This window comes from Macrobrachium rosenbergii, chromosome 12 (assembly GCF_040412425.1).
Source record: "Macrobrachium rosenbergii isolate ZJJX-2024 chromosome 12, ASM4041242v1, whole genome shotgun sequence".
Lineage (NCBI taxonomy): Eukaryota > Metazoa > Arthropoda > Malacostraca > Decapoda > Palaemonidae > Macrobrachium > Macrobrachium rosenbergii.
Genome location: NC_089752.1, coordinates 38,808,077 through 38,831,608, shown reverse-complemented (window position 1 = coordinate 38,831,608; position 23,532 = coordinate 38,808,077). Strand labels below are relative to the sequence as shown.

General features: G+C 34.0%; 1 long non-coding RNA gene across 1 annotated transcript in view; it reads right to left on the bottom strand.

Moving 5' to 3' along the window:
- Nucleotides 1–23,532, bottom strand: part of LOC136843636 (uncharacterized) — a 370,124-nt gene that overhangs the window by 69,851 nt on the left and 276,741 nt on the right. Inside the window, exon 3 of the long non-coding RNA XR_010854625.1 lies at nucleotides 2,440–2,507. This is a non-coding gene — a long non-coding RNA (uncharacterized lncRNA). The remainder of the gene's footprint in view (nucleotides 1–2,439; nucleotides 2,508–23,532) is intronic.

Below are 23,532 nucleotides of genomic sequence, written 5' to 3'. Positions count from 1 at the left end.
GTTACCATTATGCAACAGAGAACCTACAATTTTGTTTACTATCAAGTTAAACTTTTAAAAGTTTGTTGGTGGAATTATCATCTATTTTTAATCCTCCACCTCCTGAAAGAACCTGAATCAATCAGTTCTTTACCTGAAAGGCGTTTCTGGTAAGGTATACAATTATTTTTGCCATTTTGTCGAGTAATTACCCGCTTCTAAACTTCCCTGTCATGTCTTTGCACGCACAGAAGGGAGAAAATTCCGCGGGAAGGATATTATATTCAAGCTTCAAGTTTACCTTCAAGAATAAAATGTTTTAACTCGGGACTGTGAAACTATAAATGGAGTTTTCGATTGTCTAGAAAGTTACTTTCACACGCCGATACTGATACTGGAAGTGCATCGAATGTGTGTGTGTATATATATATATATATATATATATATATATATATATATATATATATATATATATATATATATATATATATATATATATATAATATATATATATATATATATATATATATATATATATATATATATATATATATATATATATATAAATATCACTAACAAATAAAAATAATAATTATTAGATGTCTGTTTAACTGTACTAACAACTAGCAAACTTTGCCACGACACTTGGAAATCTATAGCGAAAAAATTCAATAGCGTAAAAATATTGGGCTCGGTTACCTAAAGCACATTTCTTTCATTTCACGAATTTTTGAGAACCGTTGAAATAACTCTGATGGCGTTTGAGCGAAAGTTATCGTTTCCCCAGGAAAGTAAATTGCAGATCCGATAAAGGTTTTCTTACTTAATGTTAAAGATGCCTTAAATTTTAGGCAGATGGTCGGCCGTATGTTGCAGTCTCAGTAAATGTCTTGCATAAAGTTTGCTTTTCATTGAACGGTCTTTCAAAAAACAGGTTGGTTAAATTCTATTCTAACACGCAGGAGTGCTTATGTCCCAATGTTTCTTGAGAGAGAGAGAGAGAGAGAGAGAGAGAGAGAGAGAGAGAGAGAGAGAGAGAGAGAGAGAGAGAGAGAGAGAGCCAAAATATATCATAATATAGGTAGCTGCATAAAGAAACTGAACTTTCAACTTGCAGCAATTATTATTATTATTATTATTATTATTATTATTATTATTATTATTATTATTATTATTATTATTAATATTATTATTATTATTACCACCGACACTTAAACACACAATATCCAACGTTGTGCAATTTAAGAATGATCCGACTCTATTCGAGGTTTGCAAAATGTGCCAAGAGGATTAAAACAAAACCCCATGAAAATTACTGAAGGTCTTGGTCGAAGGAATTCCAGATTTAGACGTCTCACGAGAGCATGAATCCTGATGACCAAATTAAGACCCCTTCATATGAGGATGCTCATCTTAGACTACGAATAGAATGACTTTATATATATACATATATATATATATATATATATATATATATATATATATATATATATATATATATATATATATAATATATATATATATATATATATATATATATATATATATATATATATATATATATATACATGTGTGTATATATATATACATATATATATACATATATGCATCTATATATGCATATATATGTATGTATATATATATATATATATATATATATATATATATATATATATATATATATATATATATATATATATATAATGTATGTATGTATAACTGAATCACGAAGATATGGGACGCGATGAATGTATGAATAAAGGCAAATGGCACGAAAGAGAGAGTGAAACAACGGAGAGGTTTCTAGTAAAGGACCATTGCAGTCGAAAGGCCTAGCAACCACTCCGTTGTCTCACTCTTTCCTTCGTGGCATTTGCCTTTCTTTATGTAGGTGTATATATATATATATATATATATATATATATATATATATATATATATATATATATATATATATATATATATACATATATATATATATATATATATATATATATATATATATATATATATATATATATATATATATATATATATATATATATATATATATATATGTGTGTGTGTGTGTGTGTGTGTGTGTGTGTGTGTGAATGAATATATTCGATAAATGTTTCCCCACCTATGTATTTTATAGTACAAGATATATATATATATATATATATATATATATATATATATATATATATATATATATGTGTGTGTGTGTGTGTGTGTATGTGTGTATGTAAGTGTGTGTATGAATATATTCGATAAATGTTTCCCCTGACCTATGTATTTTATAGTACAAGAACATTCATGAAAAGTACAAGTCAGTGTTATAATGTCAAGTGAAACTCCAAACTTTCCTTCCATTATACACCCCTTATAAAATCCACAAAGGTATTTTCTTACAACTGATATTTTATCCCGAAAAGTTTGGCAATTTCGTGGATTTTCTAAGAACCTAAAATCACTTACGAGGCACCGACATTCTTCATGGAACGAGCGAAGACGCCGCGATTTTACATTAGCGGGATTCTGCTTACCTGAAAATAAAAACATAAAGTGGTGAGTAAATATAGGTATGCAGTTTTTACAAATAAACAGGTAATTCTTCATTTACCGCGGAAATAATACATTGAGAAAGAAGTGAACTGATACCAGCATGTACATAAAGTCTGCTTGAGTGTACTCTTGAATCTAGGTGAAAAAGTCACAGGTAAAAAAAGTCACAGAAAAAAGTCACATTAATCACTCCTAGATAATGACCCCGAAGTGTTTTAACCCGATGTGTATCCACCTTTGCGGCACGTTTAGCACAAGTCCGTTGGGGATTACCGGAAAAACATAAATAAGAGACTTTAAACATCATAAAGATAATGACCCCCAGGAAATATTGTGAATTTTTCCCTGTGACTTTATTACCGGCCACCGTAAATTAGCGTGAATTCTTTCCTGTGACTATTACCAAAATTTTGACTTTTTTTCTGTGACTTTCTTTCCTGTGACTATTACCGGCCACCGTGCACTTTAACACGGGCAACTTAAACCAAAGACTGAGGAAGGTCATTCTATAGAGCTATAACAAAGTCAAGTATTAGAATGTTTCGTTATGCAAAACATAAAATGAACTAGTTCGAGAAATACTGGCATAGTTATTGCTGTTAATTGAAACACTATATAATTGTGAGGATGTTATGCCGATTGCCTTCACACTACTACTCTTATCAGTTGAAGTTCCGTCTTTAGGTTAGGCAATGAAAATCGTCTTCTGATTCCTTCTGAAGTAAAGCTAAGTAAGGAAAAAAGCAATAACAGTCTATTACAAAGACCAAATTTTAGGCTACGTTTCTGAGATACAATTTACTATGAAGAATGAGGCTCGTTTAAAACTCACTGTATAAAGAGAGAGAGAGAGAGAGAGAGAGAGAGAGAGAGAGAGAGAGAGAGAGAGAGAGAGAGAGAGAATTAGGGGAACGTGACATTTTTCTCATAACCCCAAAATATTAATAGACGATGTTTTTTAGCAAGTGAAATCTAAGGTTGTTCAGTACAGAGACTTGAGTACGGAAATTTTCCATACAAGCACTTCGGTTCGTCATGAACAAATCTGAGAAATAATAATAATAATAATAATAATAATAATAATAATAATAATAATAATAATAACTTATCATCATTCACAGGTTAAACTGTCATATAGCTGTCGGTTATATTTTTGAGTCCTTATCAAGTTTCGTGACTGACCAAAAAATTCATTTCACCCAAACTGTACGGTCTTGACGGACGTCTTGAATCACATACATGCCACTCTTTTTTTTTTTTTTATAACAAGGAGAAAGATTTCCGATTCCTTCATTATCTACTGGACCTATGCAATGCCAAACGGTTACCACAGGTATTAGCAAATACGAATTCCCCCTTCGCACACGTACGCACACTGGCTATTGGACTCCAGCTAGAAGACACTCACAAACACGCACGTACACACACACACACAAACACACAACACACACACACACACGGAGCTCTGCATGGAAAATACTTCAAACTACAGCTATAAATCCTGAGAGTTCGGACGATAAGATATGCTAAGTATCTTTTTGGAAATCTATATGAAGTTGAATCACAGTCTACGCATACCACACAGATTGACTGCGAAGCAGGTTATGTGTTTGCATATACTGCACGAGTGTAATACACTGATCTACATTCTTTAATCACGTAAGTGAAAAGACATAACCTTAAATAAGTCACCATGATGTTAATGTATATATACACATACATACAAACCATACATAACTGAATGTGTGTAAACTATTACAAGTAAACGTCCAAGAGTCATAAAAGCCTAAATGAGCAATGAGTTACAGTAACTAATTGCTTCTCAGGTTACAAAATTCAAGAGCAAATAACCATTGCTCTACGAATGTATAAAAGTTGGAACCTTCAACCAATTCCCCTTGGTGCTATTTGTTAATGGTAGTAAATAAAAGAACGTGAAGAGATCTAAGAGTAAACTATTTTTGTAAACAAACACTACTGAAATGGTAATTGAATAGAGTAGCTCCTAGAGATATGATAGACAAGCAGCAAAGCAGCTGCCAGACCCAATTAGAGGCTTATGACTTGACTGCTTATATAAGATATCCAGAAAATAACTGATGGCAGACTGATGTTAGTCATGCAGACTAACATACTCAAGTGGGAAATGAGAAATGTCACAAAATGTCACTGTCCTCTGAGCTCTCTAATTCCAGAGAGAGAGAGAGAGAGAGAGAGAGAGAGAGAGAGAGAGAGAGAGAGAGAGAGAGAGAGAGAGAGAGAGAGAGAGAATCTTAACCTTTTGGATCAGCTGACTGAATAAGCCTGCATGTAATCGAAAAACTGGTAAATGTTAAAAAAAAAAATGCGAAGATATGTATATTCGTATGTATATATATATATATATATATATATATATATATATATATACAAAACAGTGCTTACATTTTTACACGCAAATCCAATACACATCGGGTAATGTATTTCAAGTTAAGATATTAGGATTACTAAGTCACACACACGTACAGGCTCTGCAGATGTCTTCGCAAAATGCCTCAAATTATACGTCAAAATTTGGCAGTAATTGGAGGAAGAAGAGACCAGTGATTCTGTCTCATCCAACTACCACAGAGATGATTTCATTATGTCCAGTTGAATTACAGCAATTATGACAGGCCATCTTAGCAGAAACCTCTTTTTTTCATGTTCTTCTACAAAATAAGCATTCCATCTCTTTAAAATTCTACATATCACATCTTAACGGGAACCTAACTGGAGATATGCTAGCGTCCTCAACAGAAGTTCTAAGAAGCTCAAACAAATAACGTCTTGGTCTGTCCGCCTATTTGTCTCACGAGTTTCATTTTCTTTCCCTGATGGATAGCATCATTTCATCCGTCTCTTAAAATGTCATGTGTTTTTCATTACTTTTCATTTAACCTGGAAAAAGTACAAACGACAAGACTTTGGAATCAATGTTCAGTATAAAAATTCAGCAGAGCGAGAGATTTTATGAAAGCTACCAAGCAAACATCGAAAATATCCGGAAATTCAAAAATTAAAATACATAAAAAATGAAGCAATTAAGGGAGTGGGGATGACAAGGGGGATGGCGTGATAAAAATAAGATATTTTCCTTGTCTAATTTCCATGCCCAGTAAATGGGTATGAACGGGGCAGAATATGTAGAAATGTTCTAGGAAAATAAGAAAATACTCGTATTTCTAAAAAGAATACCAAGCGTGAGACATTATGTCAGTTGAGAAAATGATGCAGCAAAAGCATCATATAATGCTAAGGACGCTTAATGCAAGGATATTTGAAAAGGATGAATAAATTACGGCAAAAGTTAACCACGGTCGCTAAAAACTTGGGGACAGGTGTAATACAAATAAATGCCTAAAAAATTACAAAAAGGGTCTCTAACAACTAGAATGGTATATGGTAAAACATAAAAATAAAAATAAGCAAAACACGTCAATTAAATATAAAAAAATGTATGTGGATTACAAATGAATGACAAAAATAGAGTCCTTTAAAGAAATGTGATGAAAGAGTAAAAATAAAAGAAAAAAGACAAGTGATGTTATTTCCAAGAAAGAAAAATCAATGAAAAAATACCTGAGATTTTACTGGGAATAGAAGGAAATCCAAAATACACACAGGCACAAGGTGGTCGAAGCAAAGCGAATTTGGAATGCAAACATAAACTCTATCAGTCGAAAATTTTTACGTAGTGATGCACGAGACGATATTTGAAAGTTACCATTTTCTACAGAGAACAAATAAAAAAAAAAAAAAAACAGCAACTTAGCCCTTAAAAAAACGGGTAAAAGATGACATTCAGAAACAAGATGTACGTAAATCTAAACTTTATTAATGAACAGATACTAAATTGTGAGATAAAAGCAGAAAAGTACAATAAAGGATTAAATATGGATGGAATGAAAATAATGATGGCGAACTCTTGAAAAACACTTCCCCTAACCCATGAACAGAACAGGACCAAATTCTACTAGGAAAGATGACCCATGGGAATTCTAAAGTCAAGAAGGAGAAGGGATTCAGTTATGAAATTAATGCAAAAGCAAAAAGGCCGAAGGCAACAAAGGAGGGCTAATGTGTCTGAGCTCCGAGGCAAAAGAGACAGACAGATGAGATACAAAAGAGACATTCTGAGAAACACGACACCAAGCCTGCATTGCAGTCTATGTCTATGTTCCCTTTAAATACAAAAGGTCCATTCCGGTTTTTTTTCTTTCTGAAGAGAATTTCCAAAAGGAGCTGAAGCATTTCCTGTTTACGTCTGACAAAATTTTCTCTCAGGCTAATCTGGCCATTTTATCGCTAACAACGCTTGCAAGAGGGTAAACAAACTTGATTACAGTCACTCCATAACTTTCATTTACACACTCTTGTGTTGTAAATGAAAGCGATTTACTTTCCGCCAGATCACTAGGATCTTCAGAGCACAGATGATGATTCATAAAAATTCACTTGGCTAGCTCGTTCTAGTCTGGAATATTACTTTTAATGATGACCTGAAAAAATCTCCACTACAATTATAACGGGATTGAATAACACTGACATGTATAAGAATGTAATTCTACAGTCATCTGAAAATTATATCTGAAAACAACTGGATCGAGAGAGAGAGAGAGAGAGAGAGAGAGAGAGAGAGAGAGAGAGAGAGAGAGAGAGAGAGAGAGAGAGAGGATTAAAGGGGGAATGTCAATGACCAATGAAGTTCTCGCCCGATCTCCATTTAGTTTAAGGAATATATCCACTTCAATATGTTTCTACTTATTTTTAATCTCTTGAGCGGGAAGGGCAGGGAAGAAGATAGAAACAAACAAAAACAGTTTAGTCAAGCCAAAAATAAATCTAGGCAAACCACAATAGATGAGAAGTGAAAAAATCAAAATAAAATCTGACCCCAAACTAGAATAAAAAGTATCATGGTGGGTGTCTACGCTGATTATCTCATTATAATTTTTAACGAAATATTCCATTTTAACAGCATTCACAAGAGATGCAACAACAGATGCAGTAAGTGGGGAAAATTAAGAGGTATTTGTTTCCGCCTTTGTACAAGACTTATTCTTCTGATTAAGAGTCGATAAAATTTTCGCATTAAATAATTATTTCAAGTTTGTAACGAGAACCTGTTTGTCTTGTGAATGGTAAGAGATGACTCGTCGATATTTTAAGAATGTGTCAGGTTCAAGATGTTTAAAGCTGGCTCACTAAGGCATACCAAGGAAAAACCAAAGATGACAAATATGTACACAAGTGTTTAGGTACGAACAAAAATCCGTAAAGGGGCAGGAAAGGCATACTAACGTCAAATGGCTGTGTTTGCCTGTGCCGAAAATAACCATAAAAGAACGATAGTAGCGTGGGAGAAAACAAGGAAAGGCCGATATAGATAGCTGCTGATATACACATATCAAATAACATATTTCGAAAATTCATTCAAAAAATTGTAAAGTGAATTTCTCCTACTAACCAATGTTTCCAAGGCACGTAGCCTATCAAAAAAAAAAAAAAACACACATGCGAAATTATAAACAGTAAAACCTCATTGGAGGGATGAATAACGAAGTTAAATACTATTTAGCAACATTAATAAAGCTAGAACAAGGCAGATATAATCAAGTTACGTGCAAGGAGGTACAACTAGTGGTTTTATTACTTCTTTATATACCTAACAACCGACACAACCAGTCACTTTCGCCAACGAGTGAAGTCTACAAGTTAACTGAACCTGACATAAGTCTAGCATACACAATCATAAATACTTAGACTTACAAATACAGTTAAAACACTGATTCGACTCACTCACAACAACAAAACGAACAAAAAATAACATAAGAATTTCTGAACCATATTTCATCTGTTCGTTAATCTTACAATAAGAAATATGGTCGGACCCGCCAAAAGGGTTAACAAGGCAGCAAGATTCTGGCTCTCTTCTGGGTAGACTTGTTCTTTTTCCCAGATAAATTTCCATACTTTAATGAACCCTTTACAACGAGCTTCGAAAAGTTTCCCGGCTAACTACAATGAGAGAGAGAGAGAGAGAGAGAGAGAGAGAGAGAGAGAAACAATATAGTGCTGGTGGAGGTGAGGGTGTTGGATAATAGTGATGGTTACAGTGAGTCATAGATGGTGTTATTGCTAGTATAAAACCACTCGGTATTTACACGTTATAGAAACAACCATTTACGTAATTTCAGTTACCGAAGTAGAATTATACACTCTCTGAAGAGGAACAGATACTTCTGGAAACTATCTGTGAAATACCCGAATTCTCAGATTCTTGTCACCGACTGCAAAACATCACTGATTTTAACTCTCTCCTTTCGCCCTCGCAGCGGCACCCCCTCGTCTCTCTCTCTCTCTCTCTCTCTCTCTCTCTCTCTCTCTCTCTCTCTCTCATTTTGCTAATTTTTGCTAAAGTGTTCTTTCATCCAGTAAAATTCTACCGTTTAGTAGTTTAAACGAACGGACAATAAAATCTAACAAATATAAAAAAATCGTCTCAAAATCATTTGCGAAACCAACACTTGATGCAGCATTTTGTAACACTAGTAATGATGCGTACAGTGTAATATGGTTTCATTCTGTACACGAATGCTTGCTAATTCCACAACTACCTAGCATAATAAATGAAGGCAAAATAAAATAAATGTCTAATTGTGAAATTAAATATAATATATATATATATATATATATATATATATATATATATATATATATATATATATATATATATATATATATATATATATATATGTTTTTACCTTTACATGAAGGATTATCTTCACCTACCTCCAGAAGTTGGCATTCGTGACCGAAGAACTGCATCCCCCTCTCTCTCTTTTGCCAGCGCGACTTCTCTCTCTCTCTCTCTCTCTCTCTCTCATGAATTCTAAGAAAACCTACATCTAAACTATAGTGTGTACATACCTGGTATACTAAAGTAAACTTTATTTTGCAAACCCAACATAAGACGGCTTTAATGAAAACTAATCTAATAGCATTTTATTAAACCACCACTTCAAACATTAATCAAACATAGGGGTACCAAATTCTCATTCCCCATCCCGTCACTATACACCAAATATTACTACAAAGTCTTTCAGTCCTTAGTTCAAATTAGGACAGATGTCTAACCAGCCTCGCATGCTTTTGCACATCTGTGCATGGCTTATCCATGATACATCTGTCAAACAAAGAAACACCTCTCATTAAAAGCAAATCAAATAATCTGGGATATTTCTCACAACGCCACAAAACATGTTAAAGAAAATGCGCTGACAATAAAATAAAACTCAGACATTCTAATCAGCTCCCCCAACAGCAATGAAACATTACATAAAAAATCTCACACTTGCCTTATTGGTCACTCCCACTAGATACAAACGAACCGTGGCACTCCCATAATCCGGATTTCTAATCGGATAAAAGCTTCTAAAGCTGACACTACTTCCGCTCCACGCGTCACTGTATCCGAGGCACTCCCGATCAGAGGCCAATGTGCTGAATGTGCTGAATCCGAAAACGACCAAGCATTCGCCCCTCCACTGCATGACACGTTATCATGTTCATAGTACACACACGCACACACACACATACTGTGTGTGTGTGTATGTGTATATATATATATATATATATATATATATATATATATATATATATATATATATATATATATATATATATATATATATATATATAATCAGAAAGCTACAAACGTCCTTTAATATCCAATTCACTCTACCTCTCAACGGCACTGAAACGCAATAATGTTGTTAAAATATGATTGAATTTATTTCACTTACTAATAAGCAAACTTTTACCCTCGTCAAATGAATATAAAAGATCCAAACACCCAAATGTATTAGTTGTATTTGCTCTAGTTACTGCACAAATATATCACACTAAACGTCGCAAAATGGTTGCTGAGAATATTTCTTCCCTGCCATTCATTACAACGGTGAATACAGTACTTCTCAAATCTGTAGTTTCCTCTTGTCGTTCTTCCGTCTGGAGTGGTGACATGAATTGATTGCCTAAATTTCATGTCTTAACGTCATATCTCACTACAGTTCCAAACTTGCTGTGGCTTTTGAAAATATGTTGTTTAAAGAAGAAGGAAATATGTTCGAATGTTGGATGTAATGGTTTTTTAATCAAAGTGAGCATTTCCGTATTGTTATTAATGGTACAATTAATGTTTCATAGTACATTAAACCAGGTATGATACGTTGGAAAATGTTTTTGTTGTGATATAATATCCAGTTATAATATTTACTTTTAATACCCATTCTCTGCTCTAATTTTCATTTTTCTTATTTAGAAAACTTTTCATTAATAGAACAGAACACTGCAACAACCTTCCCTCCCTAAAGGGAACGATTTCTATTCAAATACCCAAAAAGATTTTGTCGAAAAGGATTGATGACCTGCCAGCTATGGAATTTTGAAGTTGGTTTGAATTAGTTATAGGATATATATTAAAACAGATGAGAACCAGAAAATAAACTTCAGTGACACATGTCTACTAAGTTAACAGAAGCCGAAAAAAGTCAAGCATATATATTTATAAACACAGACTCTCACAAAAAGTTACAGCAATGATTCAGTTCACTCAAAACAACGTAACGAACGAATAAGGACGAGAATTTCTGTACCATATTTCATCTCTTCGTTATTCTTACAAAACGAAATATGGTCAGGCCTGTCAAAAGGGTTAATAAGGCAGTCATAACTAGACTATCCTCTGGGTAGATTTTTTTTTCGCCTATAAATTTCCTTGCTATAATGAGCCCTCTACAATGGGCTTCGAAAAGTTTTGCTGCCAGCTACGATGAGAGAGAGAGAGAGAGAGAGAGAGAGAGAGAGAGAGAGAGAGAGAGAGAGAGAGAGAGAGAGAGTAACAATGGCAGAGACAGAATAAGAGAAAATGTGAAGGAAATGCAACAACTTGCCTATCATCCACAATTGGATTGATCCAGGCCTGACACCTGTCATCCAGCTGTGAATTGATACCAGAATTTGCTAGTCAAAGGAAACTCTTACGCTCCATTTTTCTTGCCCGGTGATATAGACGTGTGTGTGTGTGTGTGTGTGTGTGTGTGTAACTATGTACATGTATAAGCACAGATCAAATGGGATGATAATACAATAGCATAATCTAGTCTAACTTGTATTGCAAGGCGGCCCTGAAAGGAGGAAGGACCATCACCAGGATCTTGATGGAAAAGCGAACGAAATAGTACCTTAGGAAACTGAGATGACACTTTGTAAAGGAAAGCACATCATGAACTGGTAAGGGCTATGTCACTTATGGAACAAGTTTGTTTTTGGTTCATTACTACATGGAGAAAGACAAGAGATGTAGCACCCCAAATACGAGCCCAATATTCATAACATGTACTCGATATTCTGTCATGCAATCAACATTCAAAGTATGCCTTCACGTCAAACATGCGGGGGACTAAAGACAAAGATTTCAATAATTTAATGCTAGTAGGAAAATGTGTAGTCCAGGAACACCCAAGCGGGAACGGAGACAAGTCAAAGACGCTTACCCGTTAAAAACAAAACAGAATTAAAAGCTTTTCAATGGAAAAGAATAAATGCTCCTCCCCCCGTTACATGCTTTGAAGTCAATCTTTATATATTGTTCAAACGCAAGGATATGATTGGGCTTACACATCAATATTGTTCTTTAATTCAACTTCTATTTTTCATACAAGATTTCAATCAGAAGGTTGTTTGTAAGCTGTGGAAATGTCATCATATAATTCCAGTGTATTCGGTGAAGGGAAAATCTCGGTTTTATCACAGCTTTTTCATTTTATCACAGACCTTAAAATAACACCGTAATGAGAATAATCTGATGATTCACTTGTGAAGTAAATAATACCTCTTAATACTTTATTCACACAAATAAAAAAAATTACGAAAATCTTTTATTCATGGTAGACTAAATTTCCCATTGCAATAACATTATATCAAAACTATTATAAAATAACATTTTTCGTATTTACCAAACTAAGCGAAAACCACAAAGCACGAAATGAACTTTACTAAGCTTTCAAAGGGATTACATTCCTTTCTCTTCAGAATACGACTGTTGTATACTCAAGGGGAAGGGAGGTGGTCCCTCCGAAAGCTTAATAAATTTCATTTTCGTGCTTTGTTGGTTTTACTTAGTCTATTATATCAAAACCTCTATACAGTTGTAAACGCCAACATAGCCTCCTCGGACCAGAATTGGTTTAATTGTCAACAGCCACTTATCCATATCCGGTCACACTTCTGAAACTCTCCTTGTGGTCGTTTCATTTAAACACTTCCGCTTATTTGCAAAAATAATCGACTATTATTCAAATGGAATTCTCTGGCTGCTCAGCATCACCCACGACTTCCTATTTATCTAATAATGAAGGGAGTAGCGGGCAGCAATCTGTATAAAAATCTCAAGTGTGTTAGGAGAAACATTTCTATATTCTGATGTCATCTTCAGTTAATTTTCTTTTCGGTGAGACTATTCATCGATTACTATTTTCTCATTTGACCGTTAAAATATAGATATTCTCGACTTCACAAAATAATAATAAAAAAATCTTAGTTAATAGACGGAATACTACTGCATTCAAATGGTATACGTTCTGGATTTCAAACAACAATTTTGTCATATCATACATTCTAGAAAAAACATAATTAATGGAAATCTACAAATTTACATTCGTTTACAACAAACTAAAGCAATTCAAAACCTGGGCCTAGTTCATTTACAAAAACTTCTTTTCAAGAAGACAAGAGACAAAACATTCCCAAATGTTTTGTAAACCTGCCATTTCAAAACATTTATTTTGGCCCATCTAAAAACAAGTAAGTTTTAAAAAGTCCTTGGGGTGATCAATCTCTCAGCACAGTAAGCTTTCATATTCGTCTCTTAATTATCACTCTTCGTTAAAAGTTCACTTTCCTTTTACAATTCTCTTTTTTTTCACATGTAGTGAGACTACAAGTCTTTTAAACTCGATTAGATTATGGAAGAGGCAAAGAGAGCAACGCAGCATGGCTGTCCAGTTCTTATTCATAATTATGAAAGATGGCTCATCCAAGTTCATAAATGTCGTTTGATTACAGACCGACTAAAACTGACAAATAAATGCTTCGAAACCTGGCTTTTATAGCCGGCCCATAGCCCCACTAACTCCTATAAACTAAGAAAAGTCTCGGTTATGAATAATTAGGTTTTACGTCCTTAGTCCTTGTTGGGTCAGACATTACAGTGGCTCAGGCATTGGGATTAATACTTTAGATCGCTATTCTCTTGCATCACATATAGGTCCCTTTTCGAGTCAGAAAGAAAAGAGAGAAGTAGACCTTACTATATAACCATTGCAAGCTCCGTCTTATTGTCTGTCCTCCCAATTTGGTTACTTTCCTTTGGCTCTTATTCCATTGTAGTACTAATAGATTGTCCGATATAATAATTTTACGACAGACAGTCCACCAACACCGACACGCTACTGTACTGTGTTGCTGCCACTGATAAAGGTCAATGTGGCTTATTGCTACCTTAATTACTGTTACTGTACTCCTTCCCATGTAGCCATCAGTCCCCTTCTCGCTTTTAGCAGCCTGCCACTACGCCGCCTTTCTGTTTGAAATCATCATCAAAGTCTCGCCAATCGTGTCACAGCTTTATTTTCAAAGCTTCACATATGTTGCTATCTCGCCCAGTCCCATCCATTACGCTCACTTCGTATCAGCCCTTGTAAGTAAACATCACTGTGGTTTGAGGATTAATCAAAGACATGTTCTATGGCCGTTGAAATTCCATTTCGTGTTATTAAACAAACATTGGATGTCCTGGATGTTCTTGACATGCCTATAGTTAGCTTTAAGGGTTCTTCCAAAAGATTGTGACACCTTGAAAGATTTCCAATTCTTGGAAAACGTTACCTTCAAGAGAGTTGTCAATTGTACCCTAGAGATGTATTAAGATTTTAAGGGTGATTTCCGAGAGAGAGAGACAGACAGAGAGAGAGAGAGTTTTGGAAAACAAACATATTAATGATATTAAAAGGTATTACTTAACACGGACAATGACTACACACCGTTCTCAACACCCACCCCCGCCCCCGACACTGTAAAAAAAAAAAAAACTCTGTGGCTTGTGTTGTTGGCACCTGTAGCGGTGCCAGATGCACGATCATGACCAACTTTAACCTTAAATAAAATAAAAGCTACTGGTGTTGCAATTTGGTATGTTTGATGATTGGAGGGTGGATGATCAACATAACAATTTGCAGCCCTCTAGCCTCAGTAGTTTTTAGGATCTGAGGTTGGACAGAAAAAGTGCGGACGGACAGACAAATAGCCATCTCAACAGTTTCCTTTTACAGAAAACTAAAAACTATAAAAAAATGCAAAGCACGTGCCTCACGGCAGTTTTCCTTTTTTATAGTTCTGATAAGGATAAAGAGGGGTGATAACTCTTCCCTTTGAAATTTTCGAAGTAATATCTTGAAATGAGGTGCTCTCCACTACAAGACATATGAAATTTCTAAATACAAGATTTTGAGGAAATTCACAGTATCAGTCCTATTAAAGGACAGGTCTTTGAGAGATCAGAAAATGTATATTGTGCGTTTCTTTGCACCAGTTTATTCATTCAATCTCCACAATAATCTTCAAACTGTAAATCAGTTTTGTAGCCAGAATATCAAATATCGAAATTGTTCTGCTTGCTAAAATATGATACAAACTGATACGCTTGATTAAATTTCTGCTGAATATTTCAGTTTTGTCCGTTGCCTTTGTTTTATTCACATTTACATTTCCGTGACCTATAAACCTTTCAAAAGGTGATAGGGGCAGCTGGCTTAAACTTATCACATAATTATTTAATCACTTATCCTTTAAACTGCTTCAAACTATAAAAAAAAATTATTTTATACCTACAATATTTGTAATGTTATCGATTCCTTAAGTGTAAGGAAATATACAACTGAAAACTTTTGTGGATTAAACCTGTTTATAATGACAACGTACAAATTGCAAGCTATTTTTGTTTTTAAAGTTAAATGCAAAATATGGCAAAAAGAAGTCAACAGTCATCTTAATTATTTATTCCTTAATTAGTTATGGTATTTAGGTACGTAATCAATACTATAAATATGTTCATCACTAAGTGAATAAAAAAAAATTCCCAAAAATGACCGAGCCCTTTCTTCAACACTCCATGATCCCCAAATGAGGAATCGGTGACAAACATCATCCCTCAAAGATGCCAGTTACTGGAACTTATTTACAATTCTATAAAACTCTTCCAAAGTAATTTACACAGCAAATTAAACGATCTAACTTTTTTCAGTATAATTAAATGACTTAATGATATACGCTCATGAGACGTGCATGATTAAGTTGAATTCATTATGGAATGGGAATTACAATACTGAGAGGTATTATAATTTAATCTACACAAGATATCGATCGATGTTGAAAAGTAGAACTGCTATGAAAATATGTCAGGATGTGAAGCAAATGTGTGAAAAGAATAATTTTCATTTGCACAAGGGAAGTTTTCTTTTGCGCAGGGGAGGAGAGACAAATTACACATAGCATATATATATATATATGTGTGTGTATGTATATATATATACACACATATATATATGTATGTATATATATATATATATATATATATATATATATATATATATATATATATATATATATATATATATATATATATATATATATATATATATATATATATATATATATATATATATATATATATATATATATATATATATATATATATATATATATATATATATATATATATATATATATATATTACGTAAAAAAAGGAGCAATAGCATGTAGGCATAAGGTCAGCTTAATTCAGAACGAACAAACGAATGAAAGGTGGTATGACGATAACTTTGCAGATGGAAAAGACATGGTAATTTTGTAAATGAAAACTAGGAAGATCAACAGAAGTGACTGCATATCGTCATAGTATGTAAGTTTTTGACTTACACGCATTTTGGGGGTTATAAGTAACGCATGTTGGTAGGAAGAGTAATGCGGTGGTTTTCATAAGAAGAAGCATGGAAGGCAAGAGAAATAGAGGAGTGCCTTTAGATACAAAATATTGACGGTACAAAGTGATTTGCAGGAGTGAAAAGTAAAATGCTAGAGGGGAATGAGAGAAACGAAAAGTATGCGTAGTTGAAAAGAATGGTCAGCCTAATATGAGTCCAGTAAGAAAGGATGAAAGGGAAAAAGGTAGTGACATCATAGATTGGGTAAAAAGCTTCTGCATAGATAAAAACTAGAATGGTTTATGGTTCATGTTGAGAAAAGTAAATACAATAAGTTGGAGACAGCGTGTATGATTCTAAATTGTGGGCAAAGGGGAGTAAAACCACGAGTGTTGAGTAGATAAAGACACAGGTAGCGTTTAAATGGATGGACCTTAACCAGGAAAACCAAGAATGAACAAGTTAAAGATGAATGAGTGTTGTGCATATGAAAATTTGAAGCATTGCTTACGAGCTTTCTGTGAGGGTTCATATTCGATTCAGCAGTAAAGGATGAACGGAGTAGCAATTGTTTATTAATTTTTCCCTGGAGCAACACCTCTTAGGGCAAACGACTTATTCATTAGAGTATATATATATATATATATATATATATATATATATATATATATATATATATATATATATATATATATATATGTATATATATATATATATATATATATATATATATATATATATATATACTAAATATATATATATATATATATATATATATATATATATATATATATATATATATATATATATATATATATATACATACATACACACATATACGTGTATCTACATATCGTGTTTTATTGTATCCTTCCTTATTGATAAGTTCCCCTTACTACTCACTATCAGCCGATAAAGTTTTCATCACATCCTTGCATTGTTTACTGTGTACCCGCCCTTTCTCATACCACTGTCAAGTAAATAATGTACGATCAAACACTTTTTCTTACATCATCCATCTTAGAATCCAATGATTACCGCAATGCTGAAGATGTTGCTAGTGGGCCACAACGTTTAAAATTACCGTGGATCAAAAGTCCATCCTGATAATTGTGAATGACAACGGTTCTGCTAATTAAACATAAAATTCGAGAGAGATTTTGCCTTTAGTTTGGAAACCCGTGAGCGTCTTATACATAAAGCTATCACCAAGTTAAAATGTTACAAAAATTACTTAATCTTTGTATAAATTAAGCTCATTAAAACATCATAATGAGCTGTTTACAGGACAAATCAAATTGCTCAAAGAAATTAACAATACAATCTTGAAAATCCTATTCATTGCTAGAGCATAATTATAAGAGATCAGATGTTGAGAACAGTCACAAACAGTCTAATAACCAACGTTTCTGAGGATAGCTGAAAATAAAGATTAAAAAGGTGTTCTAAAGCAAATACCAGCCGAGAGATCCAGACAAACGAGAAACTAAAGGTAAGTTTCATATTCCTTTGCCATTGTCACAGCGCTGCGTACTGCTCCATCAGGCATATTTAAATGAACAGGCGAACGTGAAGGCGCAATGAAAGCCGGGAAGGAAAGCATTGACGGCCGCCAGTTCAAGTCATGCAACGCTATATATTTACATCCAGGATGCAAACGGGCATCGGTACACGCAGGAAGAGGCGTCATTTCCAGTACGGCGATTCGGACGCATTCTTTGCTGCCAAAGAGAAGGAATACTCAAATTACTCTGGCAATGAAATTACAATAGACAATGACAAATGTTGGACACACAATTCGGCAATTCTTCCCTTTCTTGCCATTCCTTATATCCTTTGCAATATTGGAAATGTGGACGGCCATTAATTTGCAATGCTTATTTACTCTAGGAAATTGTTTAAGCTGAATCTAAGTAGAAATGAAGGCAATGAAGGCAGTAAACACTCATACAAGAAAAAGTTGAACTTGTGGAACTTATTGGTGTGCATTGTTTTCTTTTTTAAGAATAGAAATAGTGACTTAAATGCAAGAGAGTAAAAACATACTTGCAGTCATAAATAGCATGCACAAGACGATGGATGCAACACAGCAGACAATCTCGTTATGATCTTTAAATATTTTACGAAAGGCAAATTATTATAATATATGAATTACGGTACTGAAAGCAAAGCAAAAATTATTATAAAAGCAGAATTCTCTCTCCTCAGCAAGTGCAGGAGCTTACGCAGAAATCGGGACCAGCTGAGGTGAAAATAGCATCAAGTATTCAATAATAATCTTAACAGCCTAGAAGTCCACTATAGCCGGGCCTGTATGGAAAATAAAGAAATATTTTCCATATTCTGATTACCAGGTGAAAATCGGTAACTGGGGTTGATATTCAAGAAGATGGAAGCTCCAGCTTTGTTGAGACCTCAAAAAAAAAAAAAAAAAAAAAAAAATCTCACCTGCCCTGGCGTTAGATTCAAGAAGAGCTCTACGTGTATTCAAAACTTTAGGTTCAAAGATGAATAAATTGATAAACAAAGAGTTTCTTTGTGTGAGTGAATGAAAAACGAAGTTCTCTGAGGAATCAAATTATGTGAATCGCAGATTCTTCACCTTCAATATTTTGTCAAGTCTGAAATATTTCCATAAGAACATATCACAAACGTAAAAAATATCAGGTTACGTAATAGCAATAAACACATATGTTCTTAGAAGTCGTAAAAAATAATCAAATATTCCTAGAGTAACCATCTTATGAAAGATTCCATTTCACGTTATAACCTGCAATTAACATTCCATGGATTTTTTCTGGCTTTCTCTTCCAATTCAGATATATTTTTGTAAAAGACGTTTTTCTATTTTATTTCCTATTCTTCAAATCCTGTCCTCGACAGAACTTTTATCTTTAAAAAAAAAATCCGTTTTGTTTGCTTCTCTGATAACTCCCACTTGAACCTAAAAGATTTTAATTCTTAAAAATTTCATCTTAGCGTCAACAGCACTTTATTCTCTTAAAGTTTGATTCCATCTTGTAATCTTAAAGAATTCCTCTTCCTTAGTCAAGCCAACTTAATATATAATTCATTCTCTTTCTGAAGGCAACATGATACCTTTTAAGTTAATATCTTACATACTTCCTATTCTATAGTCAACTTAGTATCTTATATACTTTCACTTTTGTTCTGAAAGCAACTTTACTTCCTTTCCTTGATTTTCAGTCACAATTAACATCATTCACTACGATTAAAACTCACCTAAAATTAAAGAAAAGAAGCTGACCTAGGTTGCAGCATGCATAATGAATATTTCCACATCCAATGAAGTACTAAGGAAGCTTGACGACAGTAAGTTAGCAAAAATGATCGGAACAGATGTAATGTTGCCAGGCGCAACCCCAACCCAAATACTGAAATAAACCAGCTGCGTTCTTTTGATTTTATAACAAATTCGGCCTAATAATACGATAAGGTTACAAATTTCCATCACTTTTTTAAAGTCTTGATTGACCAGCTTTCCATTTCATTAACTACTTTCCCCTTCTATCTTGGTTCGCTTCAGTAACGACATATTGATGTTCTTTACTTGAGAATGATGGTAATGCAGCATAACATAAGGCATAATTATAAAGAGCCCTTTAAATTATGCCACGCAAGTTCCCCGACACTTTTCCAAATTTTTTTATTCGCATATTATGCTGAGACAGATTTGATGACAGTTTGAAAGAGTAGAACTTTGGCACCAGTTTGTATTACTAAGCTCATCTGGGCTTCTTCACATTAAACAAAAATGATTTAAAATTATCGTCTTACTTCATTACAAGCTACGATACTTTAAACATATAACATAGTAGAGTTTTGGAGAGGTGGAGCTGAAGGTAGTGATGTATTAACTTTGATGAAAAAAAGAAGTGTAATGAAAAAACTTAAATCTGTTTCGTTACATTACCATAAGAAGAAAACGATCCATGACGTGGCCACCCACACAACCCAGTTCCTTCCCACCATTCTCTTCCGTTCATTACCGACCGCGCCGACATCAGTTCTTATTATATTCCCTTTAACACTCGTCGAGTCTTAATTAATCTGAATGAAACTGTTAACTTTCTTCCTGGATAGTAGTACTTCCAATTCTGTATGACTAACTTTGTGCTAACCAGTACACAGAAGCATAATTTCTTTCGCATAGTTATATCTGTCTACTCCTGTCTCGGATGTTCCTACAGAGTTTGGTGACGTGGAATTGAAACTTACTCGCCTGTAAACAATCCTTCTGAGAAAGAACCAGCAACTTGACGTTGGAGGATTTCTTAACAATTTCTAAGTCTGCCATTAATAAACTAACAGTATTTACTTAGGGTTCAGTTTACTCCTCTTGGGATTTCCTTTTGCCTGGAACATGAAAACATTTGCTTCGTTAAGTTTTCTTTCATAATAGCATCATTCGATTATGGCTGGATGCTGCTCTTCAGATCGTCTGAATGTTTTATGAACAAAGTGCAATGCAATACTGATATTTGTCGGCAGTTTGAACGATAATCTATTGTTACCTTTACTTCTTAGTTGCACAGAGTAACAAACGTATAGTAGAATGGCTGTAACAGCGATTATCAGCATATATAAAGACGTAAAAACTGAACGCAACAAAAATTATTTTGAGGAAATTTAATGTGTTATAACAGCCACACTCCGTCCCTTTCTGTCACATGCTAAGTTCCAATAAATAAGATTTCATCTTAAATGAACTAGACATTCGGTAAATGTTCCAAGACCAGGTCTATGAACAAAATGAAAAAGAAGAATAAAACGAACAGTAAAAACCAATACAGAAGAAAGAAGTAAAATAGCTTTAAAAATATATGTCAATTTGAATTACCGGGCCAGGATATACTGTATATGTATATATGTGTATATTTGTATGTGTGTATGTATATATATATATATATATATATATATATATATATATATATATATATATATATATATACATACATACATACATATATACTCTGAAAGAGCAAATAACTGAAATACAATATCTTGAGAAACGCAATTTCTTTTACCATATGAACTGGATGATATAAGATGCTTGCCCAAACACAGGTGCCTAACAAATTTCTATATTTCTCCGTTTCGTTTTTATGCGCTCCAAGTTATATTTCGCAAATTCCCTTGCCGCCGCTTCCCAAACTTTCCTCACCAGACCGTAGCAACACCAAACTAATCATTCTCCTTCATAGCGAAGGAAGAGGTACATCTTTCATAAATTTTCCGAGAGAAATTTTTCTCAACTTCATACGTCTTTGTTGGGTCCCGACCAGCTGACAAGTTTAAACCTGAAAGATTGAAATCTTCACAGTTTTCTATTATTATTATTATTATTATTATTATTATTATTATTATTATTATTATTATTATTATTCATTAGATGAAACCTATTCATATGGAACAAGCTCACAGGGGCCACTGAATTGAAATTCAAGCTTCCAAAGAATATGGTGTTCATTAGGAAGTATTAAGAGGAAGTAAAGTGAAATGCAGAAAGAAGAGATCCCATTTATCAAAAAAGAAAATATATATATATATAAATAGATAAAAAAGTATTAAAATACCAGAAGAATAGTACTAGGGTAGTCATGTATTGCATTTTCGCTTGAACTTCTGAAATTCCAATTGCACGACATCCTCTGGGAGGCTGTTCCACAGTCCAATGATGTGAGGAATAAAGGACCTCTGGAACTGACAAGTTCGACAGCGAGGCACATTTACTATTGGTGCTGCTATTCAGCGAATCTGGTTGCTCTCGGCAGATAAAGGGGATCGGGGATCAAATGTGAATGTGAAAGATCTCTGTTGAAATACAACTTATAAAAAAGTGGTCCAAGCCATAACTACTACTATTAGGAAACAGAAACCTACCACAACGAACCACTCTATCTAAAAGGGATAAATCCCTGGCAGAAACAGACAGAGCATATGACCAAGAACAGGTTGCATTGATTTTATCCCTGTTATAAATATATGAGGCCTCATGAACAATACCTAACTTTCGTGCGGCATTTGCTGAAAGTTTCGTTAGATGTTTCTCAAAAGTTATATGTGAGTCAAAAAGTTACACCTAGAATAGTTGAAGCTTCAGACTCATTCAGCATAGTACACCAATCCCTGATCCGGTCCAAGTCCCGATTGGGGCTGAGGGCAGCTTCATTTCTCATAAGTAGAGACTTTACTACACCCACAAATGTTGCATCATTGGCATACTGAACAATCTTTTTTTCGAGGCCAACAACCATATCATTTTTATACACTAAAATTAACAGTGGACCAAGAACACTGGCCTGTGAAACTCAAGACACAATAGGTCTTGGTTCACTAAAGATCCCGTCTATCGGTAACTCGATGCTGCCTATTTGTAAGGAAATCTTGAGGTAATCCTAAAGCATATCCACCCTCCAAAGATTCTGAAGCAGCACTAAAATCTATTTGAATTACTCTCCACTCAAAACCCTTATCAAGGTTCCCTTGCAAATGGCATGTCAAGTATAAAAGAGCATCGCAGGTACCTAAATGCTTCCTGTAGGCATATTGACTATCAGCCAGCAATCCTTTAGATTCCACATACTTTTATAGTGGCTTAAAATAAGTTTTTCAGCAACTTTGGAGATTATGGGGGGAATAGATTGGCCTATAGTTTCTGCAGTCTGCAGATATGCCGCCCTTTAGAACAGGCACTGTATTACTAAGCTTGTATTCATCCACAAAGATACTATGTTGACATAAAAATCTATAGAGTCTAATAATCTTGGGAGACAAAAAACTAAAAATTTTTTTAACAAAGGGAAGAAACCATCAGGATCTTCTCAACCCCAGGTATCAAGACTATCCAGAATTTTCTTAACATCCCTGGAGTGAAATGCAAATTTTGTAAGAAAAGGTTCAGGATGACAAGTATCGGGGA